Below are 10,867 nucleotides of genomic sequence, written 5' to 3' on the forward strand. Positions count from 1 at the left end.
CGGCAGTAGTAGTAGTAACAGCCATTTATTTATATACATAATATAAGCACATCGAAAAAAGAAGCGCGTCGTAATTGCACCGACGCGTAACTCTGCAACATCATCATCATCATTTTTTTTTTTTTTTTTTTTAATTAAAACAAAAGATGCCGCGGTGTATTGAAGAAAAAGAGATAGACAGGAGAAGGAGGAGGAGGAGGTAAGGAGCAATAAAAGCTCTCCCCCACCCCAGTGTCTATGTATACATGATTTCGATTGAATGCGAGTTGCGTCTTCGTCGGAGCGCGCCAGCAGCAACACACAACACACAACAACAACAACGACGCCGCCGCCGGTATGCCGCTGCCTGCAGTGTGCTAAGTGCAATGTGCAAGTGTTGCTTTCCTCCTCCTCCTCCTTCTTTTCTTTTCTCTCTGTACGTCTAGATATGTGCATTCCCCTTGTGTGAGCGCGCGAGCGAGACGAAAGGGTTTCTCTATTATACACTCGCTAGCTCACTCTCTCTCTCTCTTTTCTGCCCGCGTGTATGTGTGCGAGTGCATCGGGTTGAGTTAGAGCAGCAGCAGCAGCAACGCGCCAGACGATGGTGTATACGTATTTACGTCCCGTATCTTTTCCCTGAGCTATGCGGTACCTTCGCTTCCTTCTTCATTATTTCTTCTCTCGCGCCTGTTACTGACACTTTTTTTTCACCCTCCCCTCCGTATAGCTTCAGCTCGCAGAGCTTTTATTATATATACGTACTCGTCTCTTGAAGTCTGTTTATAAGCCCGACGCTGCGACTACTAGTACTACTACTACAACTACCACTACCACTACTACTACTGCGACAGAGCCGCTTTGCCACGGCGCTGTCTTTCTTCTTTTGCTTTCTTCGGCAGAAATCCTAATTGCTAATCGTGTTAACGAAGTGCCACTCTCGCTTTCAGCTGTAGGCCTTTTTGAGATAGACGTGGTACAACACGTGTATATATGCGTGCAGATCGTGCGAGTGGTGGTGCGCTGCGCACACGATAAAAAATAAAAAAAAGCACCTAGAGAGAGCTCGAAACTTTTATGTATTTTTCTTGAATACACATTGACAATTCTACAAGCAAATATTTATTTCTCTCTTTCTCTCTCGGCTCTTTTATATAACACAAAAAGCAAGTTTACCCGGCTACGAAGTACGTGCTAATTAATTATCAAAAGAATTTCGTCGTGAACTCGCGGGCTTTTTTTATTTTGCGAGGGAGGACCGGAGCAGCGCAGTGTGAATCAATGTTAAATATTTCACATCTGCGCCTCCCTTATAGTGTCTAATACACAGGACTGCGTTAATAATCGAGTACTTAAAAGCACTGGATAATAATATAGAAAGCGTTTTTGATGCGCATGCAATTCGTTCACGACGTTCTCAACGCAAGGTAAACAATGATAACTGAATTACTGCAATACAGTGTGTTGGCCGTAATGTATAACATTGTATTTTACTTTTTTCGTGTTGTATTTATCGCCGATACGTCGTGCTTGTTCAAACTTCATATTTTGTAAACGACGGTATATTTTATTACGTCGGGGAAACATTTTTCATGCTATGCGAACCGCAAAATAAAAAACAATTCGAAGTTCAAAGTATTTTTTTCGCCATATTATGCAAAAAAACAAAAAGGCTAATCGAATTATCGTTTCGGTGATCTAGAGATGGAATAACAGGAATTATAGAGCTCTAAACCGTGCGTTTTTTTGACTCATTGAAAGTCTCGAGGTGTTCATTCGAGCAATTTTGAGATTGATCGCTGCAAATATATATAAATTCAAAATTGTTAACTTCAGAGTCAACAAACGACTGCAAAGATAAGTGACACTCAACCCACTGATTAATGTAATCCGAATGTCAACAATATAATTACAGTCGATCTACATGCAATGCGATTTCTTACTAACAGCTAGAGAGGTTTGTACTCGTACGACGGAGGGTGAAAAGTATACGACTTTTTTTTCAATCAACTTAGATGTTTGCGTGTTTTCAAAGTCTATAATTTGATTTGTGTATCGGGTACAAATATACACACATATACACCGACAAGTATTGCACGCGTTTCATTTTATTGTCCGTGAAACCAAAACAAATTGAGTACAACGAGCGAAGACATTTTTCTAACAAAAAAAAAAGCCAATCGTTACGATTGTTAACACAGTATTACACGGGAAAATGCGATTATCGCACGCACGAGTGTGCGCGAATATCGATGTCTTTTCTCTCTCTTTCTTTCTTTCATTCTTTCCCAGCGAGATACCGACTCCTCGAGACGCTGCGAGCTGTGTGTTGCGTCGTTTCCATTTTTCGAGATAACTCGACTGATAGAAGGAAGAAAAAAAGCTCGTTATTTTCTGCGGAGTGACATGTGTTGTGTTTGTGTTAGCGACTAATACTATGTGTACAGTATGTTTTTTCCTTTCGCCGAAGGAGAAGCTACATGCAGTTTCTGAGAAAACTTCGCGCGCAACTGCGCAATAAACCCGCAGCGGCGTTCAGTGCGCGGCTAATTGAATTATTACGTCGATATCAAAGGTAAAATGCGAAGAATAACAATTTTCAACATCGTGCGCGCTCGCGCTCGTGCGCTTTATTTCCCCATGTTTTTTCTTCTTCGTTTAATCGTTCATAAATCATCGGTAACTTCAGAAAACAACAAACTCTTTTTTTTTGTTTTTCTTTTTTTTATTATAAAAATTACCGAGAACTAATACTACTTGCGAGACACACAAAAAAAATTGCGCCAAGTCGCTCAAGCATACTCATCATACCGGTGTAATCGAGCCGCACGCTTGTTTCGGGGGGGAATCGCCGAATTAATACCAGATGAACGGGCACAAAGGTCAAAGGAGAGCTGCCGTGTATATTTGGCTTGCGATAATTTTTGTTGACGAACCACAACGAAGACTGCGTGTGCCACCTGCATTTTTTGTACACGTGTAACTTCGAACGAAACGAAATGAATAATTGATTTTTCATTTGCTTTTCGTCGAACGGAAACAATATCTCTTTTCTCGATTGTTGAGAAAACAAACGTAAAAAAAAAAACAGAAGAATGATATCGAAGTTGAGCTTTACGTCTGCGTGCCATGAAATTTTATCGGACGAATTATGCAACGACGAAAATCGACTTTTCATTCTACGAAATCGTAATTCAAAAATAAAGAAGCGGGGGAGAAAATAAGGTAAATAAAACTTATTGGGTTTCGCCTCCTTTTTACCCCCTGTGTACGCGACAAAATCGATCAATTGCGATCGTCTCTCATTACAATCTAGATGCAGAGAGCACTAAAACATTAAACCGAATGTGCGAATCGGCTTCGTACGTAGAAAAACCGAGTAATATTGTGCAAGTACACGATAGTATAGTAACATCGAGCGTAGTATGCAGGCGCCGACGACGACGGATAGAGTAGTGGTATAGCAACTAGCAATAGTAGTAGTATACGGTATTATTAAGCGTCGAACTGCACCAGTGTAGTGTAGGCCACGTGTTTTGACGCATGCAATTCTCGCGAGTCGCGCGCTATCATGTGCACACGATGCGTCTGTGTACGTGTGTGCGCGCGCGCGTGTAGAACGTAAACAACAGAGACTCGCTGCTGCTGCTCCGTATTACATACAATAATGCGCTCTATACCTATATATACTGCACCCGAAGCAGTGGCGGCGGTACGGCGATGGCTGCGCGCGCACTCGCAAACACTGCGCTCACACACGCTCACTTGCCACTCATGCACGCTCACACTCACACCATGATGTAGTTGCGTGTCAGTAAAGAAACGACGCAGTTCGTCGCGCGGCGGGCATAGCACACAATGTGTAATATAGGTGTACAGCATGTTTTTTCGTTTCACTGCAGCAAGTTCGTGGATGTCATGCATTTGGATGAACGAAGGTAGAAGTATGAAGTAGAAGAAGAAGAAGAAGAGGCAAAAAAACAATCGAGAACGCAAAGTCACGAATTATTAGGCTGCGCTACTACTCGCGCGCGTGGTATGGAGCGGATGACATTTCGTGTCTGACAGTTTGCGTCAAATCGTTAAATGGCGGTGTGTCCGTCGCACACGCGGGAAAAGACAAGCTATATAATAATAATGAATACATTCAGTCGAAAGCTCTGCCTGATCATCTGCGAGGTCGTATTTATACAGAAAGTCCTCGCGAGGAATTGCATAAAAACTGGCAATTTTTAATAATAAAAATTAAATCGTCATCGTGAATAAAACGTCATTGCTCGTGTCGTTGACGGCTGCACAAACACGCTCGTGTGCGTATATAAACATACACACACATGCATGATATATCTGCGTAGTAGAAGTAGTAGTAGAAATAGTAGTAGGAGCAGTGCAGCGGTGTGGCGGTGGCGGCAGCGGCGCGACGTGGTGTACGAATGCGCGCGCATTTGTTTACATCGTCGTATTGTAGCACGCGTTGAGGTCGACAACCTCCCGGCAGCAGCAGCGGCAGTGTACAGTCTGTAGTAGTGGCGGCGCTCGCTGCTGCTGCTGCTGCTGCTGCGACGTATCTTGCGCGCGCGCTCTCTCTTTTGCAAAAGGGGCATTCCGCGCATTCCACGCCGCTGCTACAGTGGCAGCGGCAACGGCAACGGCAGCAGCAGCTTCTTTCACTCTTCAAATGCGGTATATAGAATTGCAGAAACGAGAAAACAGATATGGGAGGGGGGAAAAGCGAGAAAAACTCCAAAGACTCCGATTATGCGTATGAAAATACGAAAATTCAGAGATATTATTGTGCCTTTTAATGGTTTTGTTTATGTCGTTGCTCCAAAATTTATTCGAATAAATAAAGCCGATGCACGTCATACAAAATCGCCAATGTCGCAAACTCACGCGACGACGAAAAATAGAGAGAGAGAGAGAGAGAGAGAGAGAGAGAGAGGAGGCCAGAGAGCTCGAGTTGTGCTGCGCACATTCGTGGAAGAGCGCTCCGACCGCCGAGTTAAGACGCAAAAAAAGTCCACACGTATACGTTTCATAACAAAACGCGCGCGCGCACAAAGGATGTCTATACTTTTATATGTATACGCGCGTATTTATATAGGACTACTATGTATATACTACGACGAGAAGTGGTGTGTATAATGATTCATCTCCCTAAAGGTCCCTCGAATGTATACTCGGCCGATTCGAGGCAAGGCGCATTTTATGTAAGGAGGCAGCAACAGCGACAGATCCGCGTGGTGTATGTAGGGTATATACTATGCATGTTTGTGTGTGCATGTAAGTGTCTCTTTTTCACGAGACGACGATATACTCTGTTGCTGCTGTACTGCCGCTGCTGCTATGTATATATAATTTTAGTCCGAAGTCTCGTGAAAAAAAAGCGCGCGCGGGGCCAGCAGCAGCAGCACAAGCTATAAGGCATGGCAGCAACAGCAGCAGCATCAACCAGCAAAAACAACAACAGCAGCAGCAGCAGCGACGAGTTACAGGCAGAGCGTCGAAAATGGTGGGAGCGACGTCCTTGTCGCCGCCGCCGTTTACCACCACCATCTCAGCGTGGCTCTCGGCTCGGCACTCGTGCACACACACACACACACACACACTCGCACTGCAGCAGCGGCTGGCGTATACGTGTGTATATAAACACAGACACACGCGCGCGGCGCAAAAGGGAAGAGCAAGACGGAGAGCGAGAAGAAACGCGGGAGAAAGACAGAAGAGAGAGAGACTCCTAAAAGGATGTGTATATTATGTGTGTGTGTGTGTGTTTGTGCATTTCGGAGACGCGATACTCGCCGGCGAGAGTATTATAACATGAAATACATATAATAACACACAACAAAACAGAAAATCGGACGTACACCGTAGGTGGCATAAAAACCACGCTTTTATATTATGACAAGCGAGAGAGTTTCGATTTCGGCGCGTAGTACACACGTAAAGCGAATGATAGTGCGCATGGAGCAGCGGTGTGTCTGCCTTGCCTTGCTGCATCTATATAGCTATATATTTTAGCAGTGCTGTGCGCTGCGCGGAAAGAGCCATGCAGCAGCAGCAGCAGCAGCAGCAGCAGCAACAGCGGCTGCGGCGGCGTCGGCAGCAGACAGCCATGACAGAGAAAGAGAGAGAGAAAGCAAGAGCAAGAGAGAGACAGAGAGCAAACGCAAACACGCACACGCCCTTGCGAGCCCAGGCTAAATAGTAGTACTACGTATCGCGCGCAAACGTACGCTTTTATGTATAGTATAGTATAGTAATAGTACTATACTACCCGTAATGTGCCTCGAGCTTTTTTTCCGTAATACGTCTCTATATAATACGTTTGTATGTCTGTCTGCCTGTGTGTGCATGTATGTATATGAAAGCATCAGCAGCAGAGAGACAGGCAGGCTGTGTTTATATTCGCGTGTTATATATAGGTATAGTACTTATGCACATACAGACAACACACTCACACAGACAACTGACTCTCCTCGCCACGGATCGACGACTCAGAAAATTTGTTTTTGTTTTTGTTATGATACGTCGCGTCGGCGATTTCGCGTGCGTGTGCGGTGCGGTGCGGTGTGCTGCTGACTGCTTCCACGCTGCCGCTCGCGCGCTTACCCGCGACATCGATCATACACATCTCTTATACGTATAATATACATATAAACGTGTGTAATCTACCAACTATTATACGATTCCGCGAAACGTTTGCGCCTCGTGTGCGTACGGAAAAAGCCCCTTTTATTTTTTTTATTTATAATGCAATGTTACGTCGAGTCGCGCCGTATTAAAGAAGGAGCTCGTGCACTACTCGCATCCTCGGCTGAGGACGAACGAGGCAGGGAAGTTCTCGACGGTGGTGCCCCGAGTATAGTTTACTTACACACACGTACACATATATAACGTATTGAATATATCGTAGTACTACACATAACAGAGCCACGCGCTGCTCTCCGCGGCCGTCGCTCGCTCTTTCTCGCTCGCTGCTCGACCTTCGCGTGCTTCGCGAGGTGGTTTATATACAGGTATAATATAGGAGCTATATCGCGTACACACAAGCTGGACGATTGTTGTTGCCTACTCTACTCTTGGGTGCACACACACACGCACGAGGAACGACTCGAGCGAAACAATAACAACGCAAATTTTAATATGCTATATCTTTAATAACGCTTAATAAAGCTGCTCATCTCTTTAATAACGACGAAATTTTAATTTTACAGATTGAACACTTGCACTGAATATTAGAATTTCACTGTAAGTACGAGAGCACTCGTGCAGACGAAGATGTTTTTTCTGTCACTCGGGGCGTGTGTTGCAAAGACGTAATATCGCGGGGACCACCACGAACTAGACACGACGATCGCTGCTTTCGCGTTATCGCAAGTAAATATATGCTTTTACATTACATGCAAACTTTTTTTTACACTTACTGCTCGACGACTTTCGTGTATTTTAATATTATCTGGTATTAATTGTGTATTGTGTGTGCGTCTGACCGCCTCGTGACTCGTTCTGCCTGTATACATCAACATTTGCCGTTCGGTGGATTAGGCCTAGCCGTATTATATACCGCGCGCGCGCTCTTGGCTCTCTGCTAAAATGTGTGCTGTGCCTGTGTCTGCTACATACATACACATATTCGCGATTACGAACACACATACACACACACACACACACACACACACACACACATGCATTCAATGAGAAGCACGAAAGGGAGAGAAAGACAGCCCGCGCGCCGTTCAAGAGAGGGAAAAGCCGAGCGCGGCAGCGGCAGTAGCAGCAGCAGCAACAGCAGCAGCAGCACGGAGAGCACAATAACAAACACACGGGGAACGCGCGCACAGCAACGAAAGCGGCGCGCGGCAGAGAGCACAGCCCAAGCAGCACACAGCACGGCACAGACAGACACACACACGTATATATATAGGTACACACTTACAGACACACAGACAGACCTCGACGTCTCGAAACAACACGGCTCCGAAACTATATCTGTATGTTTTTTTTCTTCTACGTATATATATTTTATGCACTTATACTGGATGCTACTACTGCAATTCACGCGCATCGCAGTTGATTGCAATTACTACTACTACTACCAATACTACTGATAGTACTATTACTACTACTACTATTATTACTACTACGGTCGGCAGCGTGAGCTTGTTATTACAATCTTATATAGCACACACTTGCCAATGGACACTTGCTGCTTGCGCCTCATCGTTACGCTTATACTCAATTATGATTTATTTTTTTCATCACTCACCTTTTCGTATAAATACGTGCTCCGCACGTATATCGATAAACTCTCGAAGAAGACGACCGTGGAGCGCACCACGTCGCGTCGTAGTCGTCGTGTTTTTACGCCGCAAAGCAACCAAAAACACACACACGCGCACTTGTTATGACAGCTTATATAGTAGCCGCTGCTGTTGCTGCACACGCACACACGTAAACGGTGTTTGTTGCGCGTTTTATTGTACAGAGACGAGGCGAGAGAGAAGGAAACGTCGAACGCGTTCCGGAGTTTGTTGCGAAATATCTTTGCGCTCGTGCTCCGAGCTTGTTTACTACTGGCTGACACCACAAACTAGCCCCAACTATTATGCACTAGTGCGTGTATGTACTGCGCGTCGTCGAAAATAATGCGCGGCACAAAGTTCAGTAGCATCGCACACACTGTGTTGTGTATATAAAAAGTCGCACTTGCACACTTGGGCACGAGGAGGAGATAGGAGGCTGCACACCGCTCTAATCACAGCTGCACACGACGACACAATTGATGTGAGACATCTTCTTCGCGGCACGACGGACACGGATGATGACGATACAACACAATCGTCGTGTATACGATCACTTTTTTATTATTAATATCGTAACACACTTTAGCGGTGGCGACTGTAGGCCTTCAGTTTCGACACAAGCGCGACATATTTTTTTACGTATTATTTTTATGTATTATTACAACTTTCACACACACACACACTGTTGCTGCTTTCTGAACACTACCACACACTGCACTGGAGAACTGCACTGAGCTGCGGCGGCAAATGTCGTCGCCGATTTACACTGTTGTCGAGAGTCGCGGAGCGAGCGAGATTATATATACGTGTGTGTGTATGTGTGTGTGAGTGTTGGGATAAAGTTAAACTGCGCAAAAGGCAGACACACACAGCACGAAAACGAGGGAGTATAGAGAGAGTGAGAGAGTTGAGATATATAGAGAGAGAAAAAGCCGGAGAGACAGCGAGAGAGAATGCGAAAAAATATATATTACACCACGCACACAACACTATAACGCACTGAAAAACACACGACGAGGCTCTGATTTACACGATGCGATGACTCGAAGCAAAGCGAGCGAGTATACTTTATATGAGAGAGAAAAATGTTTCAGTACTTTTTCTTTTCTTTCTGTTGCTGTTGTTGTTGTTGTTGTGATTGTTGTTATTACATATATATTACGTTATATATGTGTTTTGTATATATTTGCGATTGAATTGTGTATAGGGACGCCGTGAGCATTGACACGGTGCAGCGTCACGCGCGAGACTGACGACTGCGCCCCCGGTGTACGGCGTTTAATCCGCGCTTCTCGGTGTATTCGCACTCACACAGGCGCATTCGCGCGTTCACAGACGCTGCTGCTGCTGCGGCGTATACGGCGGCGCGGCGGCGGCGGTGGTGGCGGCGGCAGCGGCGCGCACAGACACAAGCCTGACATTGCAAATGTGTTTTGTGTATATACTACGTATGTATGTGTGAGTGTGTGTATATGTATTGCGAGCGCCGCCGCCGTACGCCGCGTCGCGCTGCTGCTGCTATTGCCGCCGCTGTATACACATACGATTCTCTTGTGTTTGTGTATATACGTGTATGCACAGAATCTCCGACTCTGTCTCTTTCTATTATATATAGTGTATATATAACGTCGCTGCGCGTCTTTCGCTGATTCGCGAGGCTGCCACTTACTATCAGCGCTATTGAGGTATATACTACTACTACTATACGCCGCTGCCATATATATTATACACCGCACTATAACTGCAGTCTACCACGACGTAGACGACGTTGCAGCTGCCGCCTAATTCTTGGAAAATTCTACCCGCGCCCGAGCGTCGTTTGTTGATGTTGTTGTTGTTGCTGCTCCTCTCTTTTCTTCCCCTGTCTTTCTCTCTCTCTCTCTCTCTCTCATTCTTCGCACGCAAACTCATATATACAGTATGGTATACGATTTACGCTCCACCGCCGCGTAGTAGTACATAGTACCGACATCTCGCGGACTGCTGCGCGCAGCGCTTCGTGTGTATACATCGCGCGTCGTGCATTATATTCATTCGCGGCTCGATCGAAAATAATTATAAATGAGAAAAAAAAGGGCGCGATAACGACGCCGCGGCTCGATCGTTCATCGTCGTAACGTATATTAAAAAACTGCGTGCGAAATTTTCGCGCTATAAATATAATCCATCGAGTTTCCGTGTGTGAGTAAAATATGCCGTCTCGGCTGCGTACGCTACTACACACCATATATACTACCATCATACTACAATTACTACAGATACTACTACTACGAGTCTCTCTCTCACTCGTCTCACGAGGGTGGGGAGGCCGATAACGTAGATCGCGACCCTCCGCGTGGTAAAAATATATTGATCCGCGCGTACAGTAGTAGCGGCGGGGCGGCCAGCAGCAAGAGCCGTTCTCGCGCGCGAACGAGAACACCGCATGCCCCTCGTGTGCGCGCGTCTGGCTTGCCTGCCTCGCTATAATGCAGCGCACAGCACACTGTACACACGCCGGCGTGGGTTTGTTTACGATTTCACAAGCGCGCCCGGCTCTGCGTGTGTACTGTATATATGTGTACCGAAGCAGCGACGGCGGC

The 10,867-nt window shown here is 45.7% G+C and overlaps 1 protein-coding gene across 1 annotated transcript in view; it reads right to left on the bottom strand.

Annotated features, from left to right (window-relative positions):
- The window catches only part of LOC106653735 (insulin-like receptor), a 128,184-nt gene extending 118,665 nt beyond the window's left edge, over positions 1–9,519 (bottom strand). The window contains exon 1 of the mRNA XM_023457866.1: positions 8,249–9,519. The gene's annotated coding sequence lies outside the window, so the exon portion shown is untranslated. The remainder of the gene's footprint in view (positions 1–8,248) is intronic.
- Positions 9,520–10,867: the final 1,348 nt, after the last annotated feature.

Source organism: Trichogramma pretiosum, unplaced genomic scaffold, assembly GCF_000599845.2.
Source record: "Trichogramma pretiosum strain Unisexual culture from Peru unplaced genomic scaffold, Tpre_2.0 scaffold21, whole genome shotgun sequence".
Classification (NCBI taxonomy): domain Eukaryota; kingdom Metazoa; phylum Arthropoda; class Insecta; order Hymenoptera; family Trichogrammatidae; genus Trichogramma; species Trichogramma pretiosum.